The sequence below is a fragment of the Monodon monoceros genome, unplaced genomic scaffold, assembly GCF_005190385.1.
Source record: "Monodon monoceros isolate NGI ecotype Baffin Bay Population unplaced genomic scaffold, NGI_Narwhal_1 Super_Scaffold_20, whole genome shotgun sequence".
Taxonomy (NCBI): Eukaryota; Metazoa; Chordata; class Mammalia; order Artiodactyla; family Monodontidae; genus Monodon; species Monodon monoceros.
Window position 1 is genome coordinate 136344229 of NW_021703777.1, and position 25183 is coordinate 136369411.

Sequence of the window (25183 nt, forward strand, 5' to 3'; positions counted from 1 at the left end):
CTTAAAACCTCGGCGGCAGCCTGAGGGCCCCGCTGTCCTCAGAGGCACAGTTGGGCTCCTGGTTGCTCTCCTGGGAAGTGGGGGGGGGGGGTGGATGTCTGTGCCGCAGACAGATGCAGAGGGGCCTCCTGCCTTTTCTGAACAGCCCACATGTCCAGTCAGAGGCCCTTGCCACTGGCTGGGCCCGTCTGGGGTGTCACCTGGGCAGCGGGGATTTGGAAGCTGCCTGGGTTTTTTTGGGTTTTTTTTGTTTTTTTTTTTGCGGTACGCGGGCGTCTCACTGTTGTGGCCTCTCCCGTTGCGGAGCACGGGCTCCGGACGCGCAGGCTCAGCGGCCATGGCTCACGGGCCCAGCCGCTCCGCGGCATGTGGGATCTTCCCGGACCGGGGCACGAACCCGTGTCCCCTGCATCGGCAGGCGGACTCTCAACCACTGCACCACCAGGGAAGCCCTTTTTTGGGCTTTTTTTGGCGACGCCGCGCAGCATGTGATATCTTAGTTCCTTGACAGGGATTGAACCCTTGTCCCATGCAGTGGAAGCGTGGAGTCTTAACCATTGGACCTCCAGGGAAGCCCTGGAAGCTGCCCAGGTTTAGCTGAAAGAGAAAAGAACAAAAATAAGTTGCCGAGGGGGCCGGGGTGGGGGCGAGACGGGAAGGTGGCTGCAGGGGACGTGGTGCTGGTGGTGTTGGGACGGCTGGAGAGCCCCCAGGATGGCTCTTCAGCAGGGGCTGGAGGAGGGGACCCTGGCCTGGCAAAGGCTACTGTAGGGCCCAGGCGGGGAAGCGCGGGAGAGAGTCGGCGACGGCAGGGGCAGTGCTGTGTGCAGGAGTGAGCCCAGCCGGGCCCAGCCCCGGGGGGCCCTGGGCAGGTGGCGGGCGGGCAGGGGAGAGCTCCCCACAACCCTGTCCAGCTGGGCCAGCTGTGGATCTCCAGGCCGAGCACATCTGTGTCACTCCAAGCTGCTCGGGGTCAGCCTGCAGGTCTGGGCGGCCGCGGAGGGGCGTCTTAGGAGCCCAGGTGAGCACCGCTGCTCTGCAGCTCCCAGCCTCCTGACCTCTTCCAGGTGAGTGCCTTGTGACCCCCATGCTGGTTGCCCCCAGATAGTAAATACCTTGGATTTGGAGGGTCACGTACAGTCTTCTCCCCGCAGAAGTGGAAAATCCATCTGAGCTCTCTCGGGCAGTCACCGTTCAGGGGTCGCTTGCTGGTGCCTGAATTCGGGGAATTAAAGGATAAAGTCAAAGACAGAAGGAGGAATCGATGGTAAAGTAAGAGCAGAAACGATGGAAGCGGACAGAGCCAGAGTGAGGAGACAGACCCAGAGCGAGGAGACGGGAGTGTTGCCTCTGATGAACTCAGGTGACGGGCCGAGCGGGACGGAGCCCAGAGGGACAGTCAGGGGTGACAAGAGGACAGAGCCTGAGGGCAGCAGGGCCCCTGCCGATGGTGAGAGGGCGAGGCGGGCGGCGGGGAGGAAAGGGCGAATTCCCAGGGGAATAGTGCAGAAGCCAGTGCCGGAAGTCAGAACCCAGGGCTAGTCCTGCAACCACTGAACAAAACGGGCCGTGGCTGAGCATCTTCCTGCAAAGACCACACCCACCCCAGAAGACTTTGGGCAAATCCTACAAAATACACAAGATGGAGGAGATTCCAGTTGGAGAAGACACGCCCCCGAGAATCCAGTGTGGCCAGGGAGGCCCTGACACGACGGCGTGGAGGGGCGGTGGGGGTGGGGTGGAGCTCAGCGGTGGTCGGGGTCAAGGGTCAGAGTGGTCAGGGTCGAGGGCAAGCAGGGTCCGTCTCCTGGCCTCCACCCCAGGCCTCCGGACAGCAGGGAGAGGGCCCTGGTCCCCTCACAGTGGCCACCAGCCCGTAGGTGCCAAGCCCCTCCGCCCTTTCCCCGGGCCCGCTGACCTTGACCCCCTCCCCCACCCCACTACTCAGCTGGGCCCCCCTCCCGGGGTGCCCGCAGCCCATCCCGACCGTGGGCCTCTGCCCTGGTGTCGAGTGGGAGGGGAAGTGCCTGCCCATCATGCACCTTTTCCTATTTTTCTGCAGCTGTGGATATAGCTTTTAAAAACCTATTTAAGTTGATTTTGGTAATTTATATTGTCTTAGAACGTCGTCAGTTTCATCAAGAATATCCCATGTACTAACCTGTCACTTTTAATCCGGGCTCTCTGGTCCCCTCTTCTGGCCCGCACGGCGTCTGGGTTCTCTCGCTCTGTTGATTAGCCTGGTCAGACGTTTGTTTATTTTATTTATTTATTTTGAGGAACCAGCGCTTGGATTTACTTTTGAGTTCCCCCATTTTCCTCGTTTCCAATTCATTAATCCGCCTTTATCTGTACTCCTCGCTCCTGCCTCCCGCGGATTTACTTTATTGTTCTGTTTTCCCTCCTTGTGTCGAATGTTGAGTTCATTTATTTTCAGTCTCTCTTGCTCAGTAATAAAAACATTTAAGGTTGCGAATTCTCTGACAACCGTTCCTGAAGCTGGCCCCGGGGATGTGCAGTCTCTCTCCCAACACCTGTGAAATCGTCTGTCACAGCAACTTTCATTTGCTCTCTGACCTAGGAGTTATTTAGGAGAGTAGCTTTGAATTTCCAAATCATCTGGCTTCTTTTTTAGATCCTTTTAGCAATTTTTAGTGTCACTGCATTGGTTTAAATAATGAGGCGTATAAACGTCTCACCGTTTGGAATGTGGTGAGGCATGCTTGCATGTGTGTGCATGTGTGTACCTTCGTGCACACATATGCAAGCGTGCACACCCACGTGCCCACACATGAACCTGCGTGCACCCACATGTGTGCACCTGTGGGCCCACGTGTGTGTGTGTGCATGCATGGGCGTGTATATGCACGTGTGGGGCTGTGCCCACGTGCACGTGTGTGCATGCACACGTGTGGGGAATGTTATGTGGTTTCTGGCCGGGCGAGGGCTGTCCAGTCAAGGGCGTCCAGGAGGGGACTCAGGCCTCGTCCACCTTCCAGTTTTGTCCACCCGGTCCTGGGTCTCTGGCTGAGGTCTGGGCGCTGGAGCTGGCATCCCCAGATGCTCACGGTGACATCCCTGATCTCGCGCCCCTTGCTGGGTCTCGATGGCCAGGACTGCTTGTTAACAGGCTGAAAAGACACCTTGGAGGCCCCCGGGCGGGCGGCCTGGGAAGGGCTTGTTGGGGATCCTTGTGCTGGTGGCAGAGGGTGGGGCTCGTCCTGTGGCCCCAGGTCCTCCCTCCAACCCCAAAGACAAGGAGCAGAGCGCGGGGAAGACCCGGGAGATTCACAGGAAGTCCAATTTTATTCCTAGTTTGCTAATGATAAAAAATCATGAACGAACGTTGAATTTTCGTTTATTCGTCAGTTGAGATGATCATACGATGTTTCTCCTTTAATCTGTACATGAGTTTTCTAGGGCAGCCACAGCAAATACCACAGACTGGGGAGGGTGCGTTGGGGGCCTCAGACAACAGGCATTTGCTCCCCCGAGTCCTGGGGGCTGCAAGTCCCATTTCAGGGTGTGCGCGGGGCTGGGTCCTCCTGAGGCGGCCTCTCCTGGGCGTGCAGGCGGCCACCTCCTCCCCGTGTCCTCACAGGGTCGTCCCTCTGTGTGTGTCTGTGTCCTAATCTCCTCCTCCTGTAAGGACACCAGTCAGATTGGATCAGGGCCCACCCTTGGGACCTCATTTTACATTATTCACCTCTTTAAAGACCCTGTCTCCAATTTTTTTTTTATTGTGGTAAAATACGTATAACATAACATTTACCACGTTAACCATTAAAAAAATTTTTTTTTATTGGGGTATAGTTGATTTACAACGTTGTGTTAGTTTCAGGTGTACAGCAAAGTGAATCAGTTATACCTATACATATATCCACTCTTTTTTAGGCCATATAGGCCATTACAGAGTATTGAGTAGAGGTCCCTGTGCTCTACAGTAGACCCTTATGAGTTACCTATTTTATATATAGTAGTGTGTCTATGCCCATCCCAGTCTCCCAATTGATCCCTCCCCCCCTTACCCCCTGGTAACCATAAATTTGTTTTCTACATCCATGACTCTACTTCTGTTTTTAAGTGCACAGTTCAGTGGCATTAAGTACATTCGCGTTGCTGTGCAGCCGTCACCATCCATCTCCAGAACTTTTCCATCTTCCCAAACTGAGCTCTGCACCCATTAAACACTAACCTTCCGTCCCCCTCCCCCGGCCCCCACCATCTGCTTTCTGTCTCTATGGATCTGACTCCTCTAGGGACTCATATAAGTGGAATCACACAGTATTTTTTTTTTTAACTGACTTATGTCACTGAGGATAATGTCCTCAACGTTCATCCGTGTTGTAGCAGGTGTCAGAATCTCCTTCCCTTTTAAGGCTGAATAACATTCCACTGTGTGAATGGACACTTGGGTTGTGTCTACCTTTTGCCTGTTGTGAGTAACGCTGCTATGAACATGGGGGTACAAATACCCCACTGAGACCCTGCTGTCAGTTCTTTTGAGCGTGTGACCAGAAGTGGAATTGCCAGGTTCAGTGGTGACTGTTTAGTTTTTTGAGGAGCCTCCACACTGTTCTCCAGCAGCTGCGCCATTTCACGTTCTGCCAGCCGTGCACAGGGCTCCAGTTTCTCCACATCCTGGCTGACACTTGTTTTCTGTTGTTTTTTTTGTTTGTTTTTTGTTGTTGTTTTTTTTTAATGTTGAGCCTTCTTCTAATTTATTTATTTTTATTTTTGGCTGTGTTGGGTCTTCGTTTCTGTGCAAGGGCTTTCTCTAGTTGTGTCAAGCGGGGGCCACTCTTCATCGCGGTGCGCGGGCCTCTCACTGTCTTGGCCTCTCTTGTTGCGGAGCACAGGCTCCAGATGCGCAGGCTCAGTAGTTGTGGCTCACGGGCCCAGTTGCTCTGCGGCATGTGGGATCTTCCCGGACCGGGGCATGAACCTGCGTCCCCTGCATCGGCAGGCGGACTCTCAACCACTGCGCCACCAGGGAAGCCCTCGCCTTTATTTTTGAAGGATAGTTTTGCCATACATGGAATTCTAGTTTGTCTCGTTCCTTCTTTAAAGAAACAATTCCGTTGTCTTCGGGCTTGCATAGTTTTTGGTGAGAGGTCAGAAGTGATTTTATTGTTGAATCCCTGTAAGTGATGTGTCTTTTTTTTTTTCCTGGAAGCGTTTGAGATTTTCTCTTTAGTTTTGGTTTACAGCAGTTGGCCACACCTAGGAATGGTTTTTCTTTGTATTTATCTTGCACGGTTGCTGCTGTTTCAGCCAGCTTCTGAACTCAGTGGGTTGTTAGATTTTTTGCTGTAGTCTTCTCTCTTCTGCCCTCTGGGCCTCCAGCTCCATGCCTGTTAGACACTTGATAGTTTGGACTGTCGACCAAGCCCGCTGACCCCCCACCGCTGCAGGCAGACCCACTGTGCCAGACAGGTGCCCACCCCAGGTGCCCGTGAGGAAAGGCTCGTCTCTCTGTGCAACTCAATTCTTCAAGCTGCCCTGCAGGCGCTGCTTTTCCTGCATCCCTGGCTTTAATGTGATGAGTTTTCTTGTCGGAAGCCGAGGGTTTCAACATCCTCTGCGTTCTGACCAGAAGCGGACGTCACTGGGTGTATATTTTTACATCCTTTTGTGTTAAATCTTTCGGTAGCCTTGCATGTTAGGTCTTTGGTGAACAGACCAGAGTGGTTTTCTTAATCCCACCTCCAGCTTTACCTGGAGAATTAGGTGTTTTTTCACTTATTGTAAGTCTTCTGTCACTGGGTTCTGTGGCTTCTCCCTCTCCTGGTCGTGATGTTATGAGTTCTGTTTCTGCTCTGTAAGTGGGTGCCCCGCCGTCATAATGAGCATCCTTACCTCGCAAAGTCTGAAGCTCACCCAGGTCTTTGCCTCCCCCCGAACACCAGGACCTTGGTCACTTTAATTCCGGCCCTGCCCTTTTGGCTTTCTGTCCTCTTCTTGTGCACGGGCAGCCTCGTTTTACCCCCAGGACGTTGACAGTGCTGTCATGTGCTGTCAGTGGCTGTGGGTGTCCCCACATATGTCCCACCCTGATGGCTCTTCGTTGCCCTTTGCACCGCACATGTTTCCTCGGAGTCACCCTCGGTCCTGCCGCCAGGGCTTCTCCAAGGAAACTTGCAAGCAGCCAGCTTCCCTCGGCGGGCCAGCTAGCCACAGCACACCCGCCATCTGTGGAGCCTGATGGAAGTGTGGGTGCGGCCCACAGCCAGCATGAACCCAGGAGGCGGGGGTCATGGGGTGTCTCTGCCCTTTCAGCTCAGGGGAACTTTCTCTGGGTCTTGCATGTGCCCCGTGCTGGAACCCCTCCCCGGGGAGCTCCCCTTCAGCTGGGAACTCGCTCCAAGAACAAGAAACCACAGTGACAGATGACAAATGAGACCCCACAGCATTGCACGGACTGCAGCGGAGAGAGTGTGCTGTGGCGTCTGGGATGAACACCAGCCTTGCCGCTCCCAGGCCGAGACCTGGGACATGTGGGGTGACCGAGACGCTTGCTGTGGGTGCCGCCGTGCGGGAGGGTCATGTCGTCCACACCTGCGCAGCCAGGAGCTCCCTGGGGCGAGGCTGTGGGGAGCCCAGGCGGGCACAGGTGGGCGGGCACAGGTGAGGGGCTAGAGGGGGGCTGGGGCCAGGCAGATGCAGCGGCCACAGGACCAAAGCCTTCCCTCTCCGGTATTATTATTTTAAAAGTCTTACACAATTAATTGCAAACATCTTTTTACTGTTAGTGTATGAGATTTATTGACTTAGGTATTAATTTCATATATTACTATACATCCAAGTTATCTCATTTTTTTTTCTTTTAAACATGGAACGCTTCACGAATTTGCGTGTCATCCTTGCGCAGGGACCATGCTAATCGTCTCTGTATCCCTCCAATCTAATTGTCTTTTTGAAACTTGCTTTGAGGTGGAACTCACATGACATAAAATTAACCATCTTAAAGTGGCAGTTACGACATTGACAGGGTTGTGCAGCCACCATCTCCATCCAGTTCCGAGGCATTTCACCCCGTGGCCCCAAAGAAGCCCCCTACCCTTGGCCATCACCCCACCAGCCTGCTCTGCTTCTGTGGATTTACCCATTCTGGACATTTCACGGAAATGGAATCGCACATCAGGGCCCTTGGTGCAGGAGAGGAAGAGGCCTCGGGAGGCGGGGGACGGGTCCTGGGCTGAGTGTACCCACGAGATCAAGGCTCGGCACCTGGCAGCCCTCGGGCCTGGCTGTTCCCAAAGCGAAGCGTGTCGGGCGGCAGAGGTGAGCAGGGACCGCACAGGCTGTCTGGCCCACGAGGGGGAAACGCTGCCTCTGGTGCTTTATGGAATCTGCGGACCCCGCGGTCGGTGCCCAGTTCTCCCAGTCTCCCAGCCCCGCCACCGACGCCTGGCTGGATGCGTGGCCGCCGCTAGCCTGGTTATGCTCGCCGTCGACAGAAGGACACAGGGTGCTGGACCAGGGTAGGGAGGTCCAGGGCCCGGCCCCCGGGAGCCCCAGTTCTTTGGGCCCCAGCGTAGCATCCGTCCAATGGGGATTGACGCCCATTCTCCTGGCTTCCTGGGAGCACGGCCGCCTCGTGGGTGCAGCTCGGCTCAGGGCGGCTGGCAGGGGTGGCTGATGCCCTTGTGCGCGAGGCGTGGGTCCTCTGTCCTGCTGTCCTGGCACAGACCTCCACCAGCCCTGGCAGGCGGGCGGCAGGACACCCTGTCCGTTAACAGATACCAAGGCCTCCTCCTTCAGGGGTGCTGGGGACACAGGGGGCAGTGGGTACTCACTCAGGCCCAGGGCCTGGCTTCGCCTCCCAGCATGGTACCTCCTCTGTCTGAATGGACCCAGGGCGTGAGGGCGAGGCGGACTGACCGGGGCAGGGTGTTGAGCGGCCACGGTTTTTGCCCCTCTGTCGTGGTTTTGGCCTTTGAGGGGGGGGCCCTGATCTCAGAGCTGCCTTGGGTGGCCCAGGTGGGTCTGTGTGGTGAGGACAGCCACGGCAGCCCTGGGACTACCAGGGACTCAGGGCTGGCTCCCTCCTCCCGGGGGGCTGGCTTGGGCCTGAGACACTTGTTCTGGGAGCCCCCAGTATGCCCTCCATGAAAGCAGGGTGTGAGCAGGGCTGCCCTGGGCGTCGGGCTCCCGTCTGCCAAGGGTCCGCTCTGTGCCGGGCCCGGGCGGTTCTCCACGCCGGGCCAAGGCCACGCTGCAGGGGCCGCGGGGGAGGCTGCAGGTGGACCTGACGGATGACAGGCTAGTGCACAGAGGGGCCTCCGGGGGGCGGAGCCTGTGGCCTGGGGGGCTTTGTCGCTTCATGGGTCAGGGAGGGAGAGGCTGGGCCTCACCTTGCCAGGCAGTGTCTGCTGCCTAGGGCTCCCCGGCCCATCCCACCCGCCCTCCGCAGCCCTCCGGACCCGGCTCAGAGATCCCGGACCAGGGCAGGGAGGGGCAGGGCTGCCCCAGGGCTCTGCAGCCACACAGGCCCCCCACAGCCAGGGCTGTGCCGCAGACGGCCCCTGAGATGCTCACTGTGCAGCCGGTGATGCCCCAGCTGCTCACACTTGGATGCGGGTGTGCCCAGAGCAGCTGGGATCACAGGCCAGGGCCGGCGGGGGCGCCTCCCTCCCCATCCTCCTGAGGGTGTGGGCTGGGGCCGAGGGCCCGAGGGCCCGAGGGGAGCAGCTGCGCGTGGGCATCGCACTGTGGCTGCCCAAGCTGGGCGGGGGTCTTGGATCGAGGCCTGTTTCTCAGCTTGAAGCCTGAGGGTCCAGACGCTGGACGCTCTCAGTGTGTGGGGCTAGGGGTCCTGGCCTCACGGGGCGACCGGGACACTCGTGCAGGAATTGGAGGATGGATGCTCACCTCCCCACAGCTGGCGGAGCCAGGTGGCCCTAGACCGAGGCAGTGGCTGCTCTGCCCAGAACTCAGCCCCACCCCCTTGGTCCCCCGCTGCCCTCTGGCTGGGCCTCTGGGGTGCATGGTCCAGGCCCAAAGAGGGGCTCTACTTCCACTGGCCAGCTCCTGGAGGCCCCTGTGGCTGGGTGGTCCTGCGGTGGCCGGAGGCTCCACCTGCACTTTCCCTGGCGGTCGCTGGGTGGCAGCAAAGATTGCCCCTGGCAGTGGCTGAGACCTCAGCCTGCCCGGCGTGTGGGCAAGCCTGCGGGGGGTGGGGGTGGGGTGGGGGGTGGAGGGTGGTCTGGAACCTGGGGTGGGAGTGGAGGTGGCGCAGACCCTGGGGCCCCGGGTGTGGTGGCGATGGTGTCCCCCGGTCAGTCTCCCCACTTCAGTGTCCTCAGGGCTTCTGGTGGCTCCTTCTACTTCCCAGAGAGGGCTGAGTCCAGGAAGGGGATCAATGCCATTCCCAAAGAGCGCTGGCCACCCTGGGGAGTGTGGACAAGATGAGATGTCCCCTCCCCAGGGAGGCCATCCATCCAGGAGGCTTGTCAGGAGTGCAGGAGCCCAGGGTCGGATGGGGCAGGGTGAGCTGTGGGTGTGGCCCCGGTGGCTGTGGGTGTGGCCCCAGTGGCTGTGAGCGTGGCCCCAGGGCTTACTGAACCCAGCGCTAGTCACTGGACACTGCAATTTACAGATGGGGCTCTGAGCCCAGAGAGGGTGCGGGACTCGCCTAAGGCCACAGAGCTCACACAGCCGAATCCCCCAGGGGCCACTTCACGGTGGGTGGGTTGCCAGGGGGAGACCGGGGAAATTGAGGTTCAAGCCCCAGGCTCCCACCAACCTGCTGCGTGACCTTGGGAGCAGCCACCCCACTGAGTGGAGACCCTGGGAGGGACCAGCGCCCAAAGGTGAGGGCCTGGGACCCCCTTTTCCTGGGCTCCGTCCCTCACGCCCTCTCTCCACGTCCCGGCCTCGGCCTGGCTGCAGCCCTTGGCTGCTTGGCCCAGCCTAGACCCCGGCTCCGTCTGGCCAGTGAGTTTGGCACAGGTGATGGGAGGGCAAGTAGCATATGGGACCCAGGCCCGGTGGGGGGGGGTGGGAGGGGCGGAGGGCGGGGTGGGCCCCTCAGGGTCCCTCGGTCTGGGGCCCCTGGTACCATCGATCCTGCAGTTATTGGAGGAGTGATGTCGGCACGTACCTCTCCTGGGAAACGTGCGTCTGCAGACATTTCACCTGCACCAGCTGTCGCCGGTGGGCGGAATTAGTCAAGAACAGTGCCACCTGCTGAGCAGCTGCCGTGGTCTCGGCAGTGCCCTGGGGTCAGAGGTGGAGCTCGTGTCCCCTCCATCTGCTGGGCCAGGTGGGCCCTTCGTCCCCGGTACTTGGCCCACGGGGACCTGGGTGGCTGGGCTTCCCGGCCGGGCACTGACCAGGAGGCCTGGGGGCGCGAGAGGTAACAGCTGGGTCGGGGGGACCCTCGGGGGCTTGGGGCCTAACAGTGCACGGGCAGAAGTGGCTGGGGGACATGAGGCCCCCCTCCTGCACCAGGCCCGGGAGAGGCAGTGGGCCCTCCCCTTGAAGGTGGGCTGGGTGGGGGTGACTGTCCGGGTCTCCCCAGAACCCTGGTGGTGCCCCAGTGCTGACCGCAAACACCACCAGAACCCGAAGCCCAGGGATAGCCCCCACGGGTCCCCAATCCCCAGCCCGAGATGCCCACCCAGCCCTCCCCATCACATCTCCCCCTGACCTGCCCCCCCCCCCCCGTGAAATCACTTGAACTTGGCACTGACAGCCTCCTGGCTGCCTCCGAGGGTCCTGCCCCCTCCTCACTGCCCCCCCCCGCCCCCCGCCAGCCTCCCACCTCCTCTCCAATCCCTGCGTCGCCTCGGGCTCCCCCGGCCCTGACCACACGCGCTGAGACCCTGGATGGCGGGTTCCTCTCAGCCGTGAGCGATGTCCCTGAGCAGTTCCTGCAGGAAAGGTGCTGGGTAAGAGCCCATGGCAAGGAATGTTCCGCCTGGCATCTGGGACCCAACCCCAGGGCCAGCCTTCCCTTGGAGAGGTCTGCAGATGGCTGGTGCCCTGCAGCGGGGCCGGGGGGCCAGGCCAGCCTGGCTCTGTCGCCTCCCTCCTTTTTGGAGGGCTCTGTTATTGCTTCTGAGGATGTAAAAAGTCCCGTCTGCGGGGGCCTGCGGTGGGCATCTCCCTGAGGGTCCTGCCCGGAATCCTGATTCCCCCAGACCCCCCTTCTGGCAGCTGAACGGTTTGCCGGTGCCCCTGGGCCGTGGCGTCTGCCTCTCAAGCTCCATTCCCTCACTGAGTGGCGGGTCCCCGTGTGTCCCTCGAGCCCTGCTCCCCTGTCACCTGGGGCCTTGGAAGCTTTTCCCAGTGCCACACGGCTGAGAGGGACACTGAACAGCTCGCACTCCAGCTGCCTGGCTGTAGCGGGGCTGCGCTCTGGGGACCTGCCCTCTCTCTTTGTATGTGGAAGACAATTCACTGACTCTCCCGAGGGGCCTTCGGGTGCCCTGGCCTGCAGCACCCTGGGCGGGGGTTGCCGCCACCCCCTTTCATGGACAAGGAGATGAGGCCTAAGGGGGTGGGCAGACGTCCAGGCATAGACCCGAGCGGACGGTGGCTCATCCGCCCTCGCCCCGCCAGCCGCTCCCCGTCCCGCGGGCAAAGGGGTTTCTCTGCTCCTTGGTGACCGGGGGGACCCGGCAGGAGGTGGCTGGCTATCCCTGCAGACAGGGATCCGGACAGTCGGACAGGCTGCCCGCAGCTGGCCGGGAGCTGCCGAGGCAGGGAGGCCGGGCCTAACACCCCTTCCCTGGGTCCTCGGGTGTCCTGGGGTCCCTGGGAGGGGATGCCCCGTCTGCCAGGCCGGGGGCTGTACCAGTCGGGCACCAAGCTTCTCAGCGGCCACTGGAGACGGAGCCCGTCAGCGCTGCCCCCTCGACTTTTTTCTCCTCCCCAATTAATTAATTTAAATTGACCATTAAGTCAGCTGAGTTTTTGATTGATATTTTCATTAGCAGCCCTGTCCGACGCCCTAGGAATGTATGGTAATGTCCAATCTGCAGCGGCCGTGCTTCTCCAGCCGCGCTGAGTTATGGCTGGCACGGCGCGCGTCTCCCAGGGTAATTTGAATTCAGATGAGCTGCCGCAGCGTTCCAGAGCCTGGCGGCCGGCCGCTGACGGATGGCACTCAGGTTACCACAAGGTCACTGGCGCAGCCACTACCCTCTGCGGGAGGGGCCGGCGGGCCTTGGGCGCCCCGGAAGGTGGGCGGCCAAGCGGACTCCGTGAAACCGGCGGACGGGAGCGCCTTCGGGAGAGCGCGGCCGCCGGCCTTCTGCCTGCTGTCCGCGGAGGGCGCGGGGTGGGGGCAGCTAGACGCCCGCCCTCGCTGGCACCAAGGCTGCCCCTCCGCGAGAGGGTAGGGCGGGGGCCTCGTCCCTGGAGAGCTCTGACCAGCAGGTCCCGGAGAGCTCGGCCGGCCCCCTGGAGCTGCTGATAGAGGCTGGGATCTGCCTGCAGCCGTGCATCCCTGTCCTGCAGCCGGGGCTCCCAGGCCTGGTCACCGCCAGTCCCGAGAGCTGGACTTGCCTTACCCCATGCTTCTCAGGGCGGGGAAGGGATGCCGGGCTGGTGGCCACGGCGGGAGGCCGTCCAGCTACGTGACCGGGGCAGCTCACCTCTGTGCTCTGTGCCTCAGTTTCCTCATCGGTACCGTGGGATGACGTTGGGCCTTCTCCTCGGCTTGGGGCGAGGGGCTCAGGCAAAGCGCAACTCCTCTCCAGGCCTCTCCTCCCACCTCCTGCTGACCTGCCGGGGAGGGGGTAGGACCTCCTGACCAGCCCCTCTCCTGGGCCCTCCAGGGCTAGGGTGCTGCCTGTGGACCCCAGGCCTAGGCAGGGGCTCCCAGGGGCCCTTGAGGCGCTTGGAAACATGGTGCCCGACACAGAGACCCCAAGGGCTGGCGTCTGGGCTGGGCCAGAGCGAGGCAGAGCATGCGTGGGTGGGATCTGCATGGCCGTCCTGGGGGACCACTGGGTCGGGGAGCAGGCCATGGGCAGGGGCTGAGAAGGAGCCCCACTGAAGGGCCGCTCCAGACAGATCTGCCTCTGGTCCAGGCGTCCAGGCCCAAGCTTGGACCGTCACAAGGGCTGGACAACGTATCCCAAGGCTGAGCTGTGTCCTGAGTCAGTGGACTGCAGAGGGTTGGCTGGACCTCGCCCCAGGCACCGTGACAGAGACGGTGCGAGATCAGAAATTTGCCCCCATCTGTGGGTCCTGCTGGTCCCTGAAGACCCTGCTGGGGTCTCGGAGCTGCGGAGGCGGGGCCTTGGGACAGCCAGGGAGGGGGCATGAGTCCCGCCCAAGTCCCGCAGGGAGGAGTTGGCACTGGTCTGTGTCCTTGGCCAGAACTCTGTGGGGCTCATCCTGGCCCCTGTCCTCGCTCTCTGCTGGGTTGGGAGGCAGACTTGCCCCACAGGGCTCCCCCATCCCAAGTTTCTGGGCCTTCACCATCGTGGCCGAGCCAGATATCCTCTCTGGACCCCATTTCCCGATATTCCTTGCAGCTGTGTGCGGCCAAATAACAAAGGTCTGGCAAAGGAGATGTGAGTAAAAGTGCTGGACAGAGCTTTCGAGGGCTCCTTAAAAGTAGCTGACTCACCTGGGAAAAGCACCCCCTGTCCTTTGCGTTGCTTTTTTTCTGCTTCCTGAACAGAGGTGTGATGGCTGGGGCTCTGGCAACAGTTTGAACCATGAGGCGACCTTGAGACAGAAAGCCATGCGCAAGGAGCTGGAGAAGAAGGACAGAGATGCCTGGGTCTCCGATGACTGTGGAGACCCAGACCACCCTGGTTGGCCACCTGCAACTCTTGTCTCATGAGAGACACGTGAACGCCTGACTTACCGAAGCCACTTTTGCTGTTGCTGGTAGTGTTTTGGTGGTATATGCAGCCAGCGCAATTCCTGAGTGAGGCAGGAACCAAGGAGGATCCACCGTGTGTGGGAGCAGCTCCTAGAGAGGCCTCACTTGTTCCGGGACAGAGCAGAGGCTCGCAGGGCCAGTCCTGTGGGGCGGCGTTCTACAGCGGGAGGGTCTGTTTCATCCAACAGCTGAGGTCAAGGTTACTTGGCTGTGGCCTATTACTGGAAAACACAGTGGCTTTTATGAGGCATCGACTTGTTTTTTAATACAATGTAAGGAAACGTGGGACAGAGAAAAGGAGGCGGAGACAGGACGGTGGGTGGGAGAGGACAAGTGAGGTGGAGCTTCCCCCGAGCCAGCTGGGGAGGAAGGCCCCCCCTCACCGGGTCTGCTCCGGCCTCCCCACCCAGCCCGCCCGTCTGGGCTCAGCCTGGCTGAGGGCCCTGTGCTCTGCAGTGTCCCCGCCCTCCACATCGCGGCCCCCCCACCCCCCCGCCCCATCCCCGCTCCTGGGACCACGTGGGTCGCCCACGCGCGTTTGGATGTGGGAGCGCCCGTCTCAAAATCACTTCCTCATGGGTCAGGGAGATGCCGGGGTCACCAGCCTGCGGGGTCTTCCCCGAGGTGCCGCATCCCCTCCCGGGGGTGCACTCGCGGGAGGGGTCCTCCTTTGCTCAGGTGCAGAGAGCAAGGCGCTGTCAGCCTCACGATGCAGGGGAAGCGAGGGAAGGTTGCGCCGGCCGCCTGCCCTAGAAGATGGGCCAAAGGAAATCCTCGCAACAGACCAGAAGAAGCCCGGGACCTCAGCAGGAGGAGCGACGGGGACAGACCAGCAGAGGTGGGCGAACATGAAGGTCCCTGTCCCCCAAGTCCTCTGAATTCTGAGTGATGGTTGGAGCCAAACTGCACGTGGCCCACGTGGTTCCCAGTGAGCGGGAAGGAAACAGTGAAGATGACAGTGTTTCAAAGGGGGCAGGAGAGGACAGAAGGGGGCAAGGCTTGCACACGTCTTGGGGGTACCCTGTGTCTGAATAACACCCCAGAAGCTCTGGAAAGGGACCCCTTCAAAATCACCAAGGTGAATCCGTAAACGACCCCCAAAGTCGAGGAGCAGCTCTCCTGCGCTTTTCCTAAACCAGTAGCCTTGGCTTTCGGTTAGACCCGTGACCTGTGTTGCATTAATTTGGGGTGTGCTACGAGGAAGGAGGGGAGTCCGTCTCTTTCCAAAGACTTTCCTTCCCCCATTAATAAGCATTGGTGTCTCGTCAAAAGTAAACACGCCACGTTTCTACACGTCCACTTCTGGATTCTGTTCTGTCCTACTGTCTGTTGGTCCGTCTGTCCCACTGCAGCTTTGCAGTAAGTCTTGACATCAGTCTTTCCCTTCCCTTCAAAAATTTCAGGCCAGGTTTCAAACATGTTTTACAAAAGATGCCATTGGCACTTTGATTGGGATTTTGTGCTAAAGCTACACCAGTTTGGGGAGAATTTCCATCCTGATGGGACTGAGTTTTCCAACCCACAGACACAGTCGGTGTCTCCATTTACTTGCCTTTAATTTCTCTCCGTTATCCGTGTGGAGGTCTTGCACATGTTTTGTTAAATTTATTCTCATGCATTTTATTTTTGGTGCTAATTTAAATAGATTAAAAATTTTCATTTTCTAATTGTTTACTAGTAGCTTGCAGAAATACAATTGCATTTTGTGTATTGACCTTGTGACCTTGCTAACTCTATTTGTCAGTTCTAGGAGCTGTTTTCGGGATCCCTTCGTGTATTAGTTACCTGTTGCTGCATAACAAATTACCCCTAAAACTTGTTTGCTTTAAGCTTTTTATGATCTCACGGCTTCTGAGGGTCAGTAGTCTGTGTGTGGCTTAACTGGGGGCCTCTGGCTCGAGGGCTCACAAGGTTGTAGTCAAGCTGCTGGCTGGGGCTGTGGTCTCACCTGACTCCCCCTGCCACCAGGCATGGCAGCTGCGCCCCCGGCGTGAGTGGGCCAGTTCAGAGGGGAAGGGGGGCGCCCCACAACGGAGGCCAGTCTTTTACAGCCGAATCTCGGAAGTGACGTTGTTCTGGTCCCCACATCCAGCCCACACCGAAGGTGTGAGCGTCGGGGGCCACCTTGGAGGCTCCCTCCTGGGTAGGGTTATGCGTAAGGAATTTCATCCTTGAATAAGCTGTCAGGTTTTGAAACAAGATTATGACGTGATCGTTCTAGGCAGAGCTGTTTCCCAAAACGTAAAGATACTGAAACACATTCTGAAATATGAAAGGACCCTGAGAAAAATCCCTCCCCCTACGTCTTCTTCCTTTAAAAATTACTGAAGGATGTTCACCTGAGAAATGAATCAAGTTAGGAATAATCAAGAAATGGAGAAATGGAGGTTTCTTTTTCAGGTTCCATTGCTCTTTATTTTAACAGCTCTGATGGGATGCGAGGGGCTCGAGGACAGTGCCCTCTCGCGGCGTTTCTCTGGCTGGCACCCGCTGCTTCCGGCCGGCCGGCACATCCTGGTGGGATAACGGCCCGGTCCTGACAGCAGTCCTGCCGGGGCCTTGGCTGCTGGGTGAGCGTCTCGGAGCAGGTCTGCCTTCTGCTCTCACTGTCCCTGGGCCGACAGGCCTCAGCCTTTCCTGGGTGGTGTGGCTGGTGTCCTGGAGATTCTGTAGCCTCCTCTCCATTGCGTTTCTGCCTCAAACATGTACGAGACATCCCTTCCCGGCACTCAGTGATGTCCACACCGACGGGACTCCTGGGGTCCTACACGCCTCGCACAGGGGTCGCGGCCAGTCCACGGGGAGGTGGGAGGCCTCGGGCAGGTAGGTGGTGGGGCTGGGCACGGGCTTGGGGCACACGTCCTCGTCCCCTCAGTCAGCCCGAGTCAGGCTCTCAGCCTCCATCCCCGGCCTCCAATCCAGTTCACGTTTTTAATGCAAATATAACCAACATGTAAATTTAAAAACACAGTAAATCAACTATACTCCAATAAAAACTTTTTAAAAGTTAAAAAAATAAAACAAAAACAAACAAAAACGAAAACACAGGATGCCCGTTTATGAATCACGAATGAGAAAAAAGCAAAGAAGCCATAACTCCTAAGCCAAACGACAGAAGCAGAGAGACCAGGAAGCAGCATAAAAACAGCTCCTGAAGAACACTGTAGATGTGAGAGCAATATACGTCGTGACCGTAAGTGTAAACGAGCCACGCGCCCTGTGGAAACGTGACGGCTGTGTCTGTGTCCGACGCTGGGACCGTCTGCTAGTGCAGCTGTCGCAGGGGACAACCCGCGCTGGGCAGCCTGCCCCGACCTGCTCTCGGCCGCCAGGTGCTGCGCTCGCGTCCTCCTTCCCGCTGTTCTGTTGGTGCCGGGGCCGCCATCTGCTTCCTGCTGGAATCCCGATGTTACACCTGCAATGAACTTCAGGGAGAGGTTACACATGAAGGAGAGTAAAACCATGCTGGGTAAACACTGAGCCACAACGGGAGGTCAGGTAAGATAACGTTGCCAAGCCGGATTCGTTATCCTTTTCTGTGTAATAAGTCACCCCAAACCGAGCAGCTGGAGGAACAGCCATTACCTCATGGCTTCCGAGGGGCAGGGGTCGGAGGCAGCTTGGCTGGTGGTTCTGGGCTGGGCCGGAGCGAGGCGGAGCAAGTGTGGGTGGGATCTGCGTCGCCCAAAGGCTTGAGCGGGGTGGGGTCTCCCAGGCCTCTCGCTCACCTGCTGCTTCCGCCCACATGGGCCTCGGCAGGGGCTGGAGGCCGCCCTCTCCTTCGCTCTCCGGTCACCACGACCGGGCCACCCTCCGGCCTGGTGGGGGCGGGTAGGTACCCTTTCCCAGCAGGAGAGTCTGCAGGCCTGTACAAATGTCCATAGGCCAAATGTGATTAAAGGTAGAAAGCATGAGAATGGAGCAAAAGTAAACTTATATTGACCAGAGGTAAACTCCACAATGAAGAGACTGGAGCGATAAACTTCTATGGGATGAACAATATAGCATCAAAGTATTTAAAGAACCCTTATAACAACAGCAAAGAAAACACGATAGGGGGCTTCCCTGGTGGCGCAGTGGTTGAGAGTCCGCCTGCCGATGCAGGGGACACGGGTTCGTGCCCCGGTCCGGGAAGATCCCACATGCCGCGGAGCGGCTGGGCCCGTGAGCCATGGCCGCTGAGCCTGCGCGTCCGGAGCCTGTGCTCCGCAACGGGAGAGGCCACAACAGTGAGAGGCCCGCGTACCGCAAAAAAAAAAAACACAAAAAAACACGATAGGGACACAATTGTGATGAAAGTCTTTGACCAGATCAGGGCATAAAAATTCACACGTGTACATAGGATTTGAATAAAATTATCCAGAGATAATTTAACATATACATATATATATGCATCAAACTTCCTACTCTACATTCAGAAGACCCTCATTTTAAGCAATTAGGGAACATTTACTAAAAGGAGGTATCTAGTGGCCCACGAAGACCATCTCAATAAATTCCTCAAACAGAAGAGACCCCGTTTATAGTCTCTGGCTGCAGTATAACACTCGGAGTCACTAACAGAAGCTGAAACAACTCAACATGCTCACACCGTGGAACAATCTCATCTCTTTCTTTCTTCCCTAAATATCCATTGACTCAAAGAGGAAACAAAAGCCCAGTCGTTCAGGGCAGTTTAGAAAATGGTGATACTGAGACTGTTACACGTCAAAACTCAGGAGCTCGGGTGTTTGATGAGGAGCCTTTAAACAGAACAGGACAGGAACGCACTGCCTTCGAAGCCCTCCTGTGCCCCTCCCCGCCTGGCGCCCCGGCCAGCTCACGCCCTGCGCCGGCCGCTGAGCCCTACTCAGCCCCGGATGCCCCCCACGCCCCACCCCGTGGCATTTCCAGCCTCAGATGCGGAGCTGAGAGAGCCTCCCGTGCAGTTCAATGAGCTTTTCCTTCCCAGTCGGTGCAAGGCCTGCCTCTTATATTTTACTTTATTTTATTTTGTCTCATTTTTGTCTTTGGTCTCACTGTCCCCTGATATCCAGTCTCTCCTTCTTCCCTCGTTGGAGCCCGTCTCCCCGCCTTCCTGGGGTCCAGGTGGGGCGCCCCTGGGTCCAGCGCTCCAGGGAGGGTGAACGACAGAGCCAGGAGCCTGGCCCAATGGCCGGAGGCCCAGCAGCTCGAGCCTTGAGTTGCGGTCAGCTGGTCTCTGTCCTTCAAATGCCGGCCCCTGGCCCCTCCCTGGCCTGGGCACCTGCTGGCCTGTGTCTTTGCTGTGTGGCCGGCTCGGAGGGGCAGGGCGAGGCGCTGGTTCTGGACAGATGGCGGTCTTCGGTATTTGCGGAGCCTGTCTTTGCGAGTCCGCCTGCTGGCGAAGGCCCACTTGTCCCACCGTCGGCAATGCTTGCGGCGCCTTTGAGGCTGTCCACGGATGGACGTGTGCGGATGGACGGGCCCTGCCTTCTCGCTTTGGCTCACCCGTGACAAGCCCTCTTCCTGCCCCTTCGGGGCTGCATTTCCGCTTCTGTGCTTTCGGTGGTGATTTTGCGGCTTCCGCGGCCCCCGGCCGAGGGCTCTTCACATCCAGAGTCCTGAGCGCGCGAGGCCGGGACGTGCCCTGCGGAGGAACCCGTGTGCCGTGGAAGCTCCGTCCGGGCCGAGGGACAGCGCTGCCGGCCGGGTCAGTGCTTAACGAGCCAATGACGGTGTCTGTTCACTAAGTGGTCTTTTGTGTTGACCCATCGGGGAAAACGCCGTGCCGAGAGGCTGGCAGGAAGCAGCCCGGTGTTTCCCCAGGAGCCAGGGGTGAGCGCTTGCGGGTCCAGAGATTCCGAGCTTCCGGCGACGATAGAGCACGCTGGCCACGAGCAGCGAGGAGGCCGCGAGCAGCGAGGAGGCCGCGAGCAGCGAGGAGGCCGCGAGCAGCGAGGAGGCCGCGAGGAGGCCGCGAGCAGCGAGGAGGCCGCGAGCAGCGAGGAGGCCGCGAGCAGCGAGGAGGGCCGCTTTGGCTCAGATGTGGCCTCTGGCTGTACGTCCCTCCTTTCCCATGGCCTTTGTGGTGATGATCCGTCTGTGGCTGCGTTCCCCCTGCCCCCAGTGTTCTGGGACGACTTCCACTGCCCTCATTCCTTCCCCTGGTGGCAGATGTCTGGCTGCTCCGACTCTGCAAACGTCAAGCCTGCCCGTGGCGGGGCTCCCGGGACCCTGGCGGTGCGGGCCCGGGAGTGGGGCTGCAGGCCCGGGATCCGCACGGGCTCTGGGACCTGCTGCGCAGCTGCTCCGGTGGCCGGGCTCTGCCAGTGTCGGCTCTGGGCTGACCTCAGAAGCCCACTATTCCGCAGGGCACCGAGTGTGTCCGATTCTGCGTTTGTCTGATTCCTGGCTGGGTCGACCTCTTGGTGAACGGCTTAGCCTACCGGCTTTCCCCTATGTTGTTTGTCTGCCCAGTTATTCTGTTGGGTTCTCCAGCTTTTTTGCATCAATTTCCAAAACTTTGCTGACGTGGCCTCAGCCCCTAGATCTTTGCGTTTGGCCTGAGCTGGGAACGCAGCTCTATTTTTCTCTGTATAATAATCCAATCCCCGTTCATACCTAGTTTTTAAGCGATTTAACAAAACAATAAATAGATGTTGAACTTTACCAAACACACTTCCTGATCTTTTGAGATGCTCGTGTCATTTTTCTCCCTTTGGCCCTCGATGGAGCTGAGTCACTTTGACACACGAAGCACGAGGTGTCATTTAGAACACACCACTGGGTTCGATTAGAAGAGCTTCATTTAAAATGAAAATGTACTTGTGGTACATACATGTATGCCTGTGTGCATACACACATCTGCACATATACACGCGTCTGTATAGGCACACACACCTGTATGGGCACACACACCTGTACACACATGTGCCTGCCCATGCACACACAGATCTGTATACGTACATGCACCTGTACAAATGTGTACACACGTCTGCACACACACCTGTATATGTACACGCACCTGTACACACGTGCCTGTGCACACACAAATCTGTACATGTACATACGTCTGTACACATGTGTACACATCCACATGTACACACATCTGAACATATACACAGGTACACACACATGCCTGCACACATCCCCTCCACATCTGATTTCTTTTCAGAGCCGTCTGTGTGCCCTTATTTTGGTGTAGGGCCATCACCTCGGTTCACAAGGTAGGGACTGCCCTCTTCTGTTTCCGGAACGGCCTGTGTCAGGCAGTGAGAGAGGCCTGGGGGGTTCGGGGTCTTCGGTGGGGGAGGTGGTACTTTTCAAAAACACCCATTTGAGGAAAGGCATCCCTGGTGGCGCAGTGACTGAGAATCCACCCGCTAACGCAGGGGACGCGGGTTCGAGCCCTGGTCCAGGAAGATCCCACATGCCGTGGAGCAGCTAAGCCCGTGCGCCACAACTACTGAGCCCACGCGCCACAACTACTGAAGCCCACGCACCTAGAGCCCGCGCACCGCAACAAAGAGTAGCCCCCGCTCGCCGCAACTAGGGAAAGCCCGCGCGCAGCAACGAAGACCAAACGCAGCCAAAAGAACAAACAAAACCTCCGCCCATTTGGACGCATTTTCTGGATGCTGCTTTGAGCACTTGCTCTGGTTGCCGTGGGGCAGCTGTGGGAGACCAGCTGGGCAGCTGGCCGTGGGGAGCGGTGGGGGAGGGATGGGGGCTTGGGTGGGGGAAGGGCAGGCTTCCGCAGAGAATCAGCCTGGGTGGGGGCGCTGGGTGGGATGCTGGAGAGGTGTGGCAGGGGGCCTGTGGCCGCTGGGTGTGTGCGTCTGAGCTCTGCGAGGCTGCCGGCGAGGGAGGGGAGTCCCTGAGAAGTGGGAGGACGGGGCGTGGTGTCCGGCAGTAAGGACCACCCATCCATCCAGGCAGGCAGGACTCGGAGGGTGGGTGGGATCCGGCTCTGGAGAGAATGGGTGGGCGTCTGGGGGCAGCACGTGTGACCAGGAGGGCTGATGGGAGGGATCCCAGTGCCATCCCTTCCTGGGGGAGGTGCCAGCCTCTGGATAAGGGTCTGGAGCTCTGGCCCCACCCCTCCCCCCAGCCTTAGTCTCCCAATCTGATGTTCCCGACACTCATATCACCGGGTGAGGGTGCTTTTTGTGGCCCTTCCTTGGGGATCCACTGCTGCTCGCGGGCAGCAAAGCCCCCTCCAGCCCAAGTGGTCAGCTGAGGGCCGGGAGCCCTTGGGGCTTGCCAGTGGGCATGGATGGAGGCTGGGCACAGATGCCCCGAGAGAGTTTGTGGAAGGGTTTGTCCATGCGAGACATGCCCGCTGGCCTGGAGCCCAAACCAGGGGCGGAAGACTGTGCTCATCCCCTGGGCTCAGCACTGGTGTCGCCTCCCCCAGGAAGCCTTCCTGGATGCCCAGCTGGCATCTGTAATGACTCAGAAGCTCCTGGTGCCTGGCCTGCCTCTTCCTGGAGGTCATGTAGGTGTGAGGAGGCTAGAGGGCTCCTGTGTGTAGGTGCCAGGCACGGGCAGCAGCCGGGAGCTCAGAACCGCGATGGGGAGGCTTCTCTCCGCTCCCAGAACCAGGCCAGGTCGGGTGGAGCCCACAGCGCCGAGAAGATGCTGCGGCTCGAGGAGAGAGCCTAGCGTGGCCTGAGCCCTCGGGTCCTGGGGAGAGCCTTGAGGTGAGTGCGTGTGTGCGTGTGCATTCCTGTGTTATCGGATTTGTGCCGTTGTGCACGTGTGTGTGTCTGGCATGTTTGTTGCAGGACAGCATGCGTACATGTGGGGTGCTGCGTGCTCATGTGTCTGTGTGTACAGGCGGGGGTCTGTGATGGTGTGGGGTGATATCCACGTGTGCGAATCTGTGTGTGCTCGTGCCATGTGCATGTGCTGGTGTGTGCATGCTTGTTCATGCTTGTGCACAGGCAGGCACACGTACCCACCTGCTCCTTTTACCTGCACGAACATCTGTGCACGTGGGTCACTCAAGCACGCTCAGACGCACAAGCACCTTTGTGCTGTGTACACTTTCACGTGTGCATGCATGCACGTGTGTTCACGTGAGCATGATTATGTGTGCTGTGTGTGCACGAGCGTCGAGGGGCCTGGCTGTGGGCACTGGTGGGCGCCCGGGCTGGGCGTCACCTGGCCCCTCGTGGGCTTCTCTGGAGGGACCTTGTGTGGGACCCCACGGCACAGAGACCTTCACCTTCGCGGGCAGTGCCGTCAGACGCCCCACATGACCTGGTGTAAATACAGCAATCCCCACTTCAGATAAATACAAGATGCATCAAAAGATTTAAGGCACCTGTTGTGCATTTAAAAGAATTATATCTTGTTTACGGTTGCGTATAAAACGCACAGCTGACTTATACAGCGGCTGGTCCATCGCAGAGGAAATCTCATTTCAATCATAGACGGCAGGATTTGATTTAAGAATTCATTCTTTAATGGGTCCGCAATGTTCAAATTTAAACCCATTCAATTCATCAGCCAAATATTCAATACGGGGCACAGGGAACTCATTTAGGCAAACAGAGACTTTTAATATAAATTTTCCGGGAGATTTCTCCATCGATTCCGCAGTTTAGTGCAAAATGATTTGTGCGATACATTCTCGGGGATCAATGCTACTGGTCAATGGCTCCTATAAAACGCCTCCCCCGCCCAGCGTGGGTCAAGGAACTCTGGCTCTCGGGGAGCTGTTCCCACGGCAGGCACGGCTGAGTCATCCCACCTCTGTGCGCGTGCCCACTGCCAGCCCACTGGGGGGCCACCTCCCCATGAGCCGACCCGGGGTGGGCGGGGGCCCCCTCTCCCCTCCGCACTGGCCTGCCGTCCCCTGAGTTGAGGAGACCCCCTTGGTGGATCTGCTCCGCTTGGTGTAGCCACTGTCCCCTTGGGCCCTGGTGCCCCTCTGTCTCGGTGCCCAGCAAGGGTGCACACAGCCAGGGAAGCTGGCTGCCCACTCACGGGCCCAGGCCACCTGTGCCGGCCAGTGGGTCACCCCCCTGGGAGCTGGTGAAAGGCATTTAGGGCCAGGCCAGAGCTGCCCTTCGTAGCCAGTGTCTGGGTCTGAGGGTTGGTCTCTGGGACAGACGGTGGGGTAGATGGATCGCTGGCAGCAAGGCATCAGACTAGGGTGGCCTGGACTGGAATCTGGCAGCAAGAGGGTCTTGGGGGGCGCAGGGGCTGGACCCCGCAGCCCCCATACCCTGGCCCAGTCTGAGCAAGTAAACGGGGGTGCCCCCTTCCACACGCCTGGCCGGGCCGAGTGCCAGACCGCTCGCTGGACAGCACGGGGGCCTTTTCCTGTGCCCCCATGTCCCAGACGAGGGGCTGGGCCTCAAGGACCTGCCCAAGGTCACAGGCAGGTTTCAGAGCCACGCCGCAGGCATGAGGGGCTCTGACCTCTGGGCGGCTGAGAGGGCCCTGCTGAACGCTGCTGTCGTGGGTTAGGGGTGGCTCCCGGGGGGGCGGGGCAGAGGTGGGCAGTGTGCAGGCCGGTGTGCTGAGTAGGACGGGGCAGGACAGCCAGCCCAGCACCCAGACGGCTGCAGCGTGGGCAGCTGGGAAGGCACGTCCTGGTGGGGCTCTGCGATGGCTGAGGGGTGGGTGGGACATGGCGGTGGCCCCTCGCTGACGGCTGACCGTGAGCACTGAGGGCCGGACACGGTGAGCCCTGGGGGCAGGTCCTCAGGCCTGGCGCCCCTTCCCCTAACCTGCCCCACCCCGCCCGGGGGGTCCTGCTGCCCAGCCCTCTGCTCCCTGTGTCCTCCAGACCCCTCCCCAGCCTAGCGTTGGGGTGTCCCTTGCTGCTCCGGTCCTCCACACTGGGGGTCCCCTGGGTCCTCAGGTCACTGCCCCCGTGGACGCTGGGCAGCCCTCACGTCCTTCCTGAGAGCCCAGTTCATCACCCCGTCCCTTCACCTGTTCCTTCTCTGGCTGGCTCAGCCCACACTCATCCCTACTCCCTCTGCCCTGGGTTGAACCAGCAGGCCTCCCCTCAAGCAGCTCTGGGCCTGGGGGGTTGGATCTGCAGACTAACCCCACCCCTGCCTGACCAGGAGCGGAGAGCTGGCAGGCCGAGTGGGGAGCGGGCTTTGGGGGAGCTGCACGGCCGCGGTTGCCCCTGGGCTCTGTTCACTGGGGGTGGGCAGTGGTCTGGCCCTGGGAGGGTCCTGGGGAAGGGCGGGCCCCTGCGTGCTGCAGCGAGGAAGGGCACGGATGGGCTGGCAGGGAGCTCAGCAGCCATGATCTGGGGGTCAGGGTAACCACAGCTCAGGGAAGCCACGGTGAACGTGGCTGAGCCTCAGCGAAAATCCAGGCTTCGAGGGAGGCTGGGTGGGTGCA

The 25183-nt window shown here is 59.2% G+C and overlaps 1 long non-coding RNA gene and 1 pseudogene across 1 annotated transcript; both read right to left on the minus strand.

Annotated features, from left to right (window-relative positions):
* Positions 1 to 6826: 6826 nt before the first annotated feature.
* On the minus strand, positions 6827 to 6922 carry LOC114903326 (annotated as a pseudogene).
* Positions 6923 to 11717: 4795 nt separating this feature from the next.
* Positions 11718 to 14120, minus strand: LOC114903191. The gene is made up of 3 exons (XR_003795649.1): positions 13832 to 14120; positions 13589 to 13717; positions 11718 to 12735 (listed from the first exon to the last, which is right to left on the minus strand). It is a non-coding gene; the product is annotated as an uncharacterized LOC114903191 (long non-coding RNA).
* Between the last annotated feature and the right edge of the window lie 11063 nt (positions 14121 to 25183).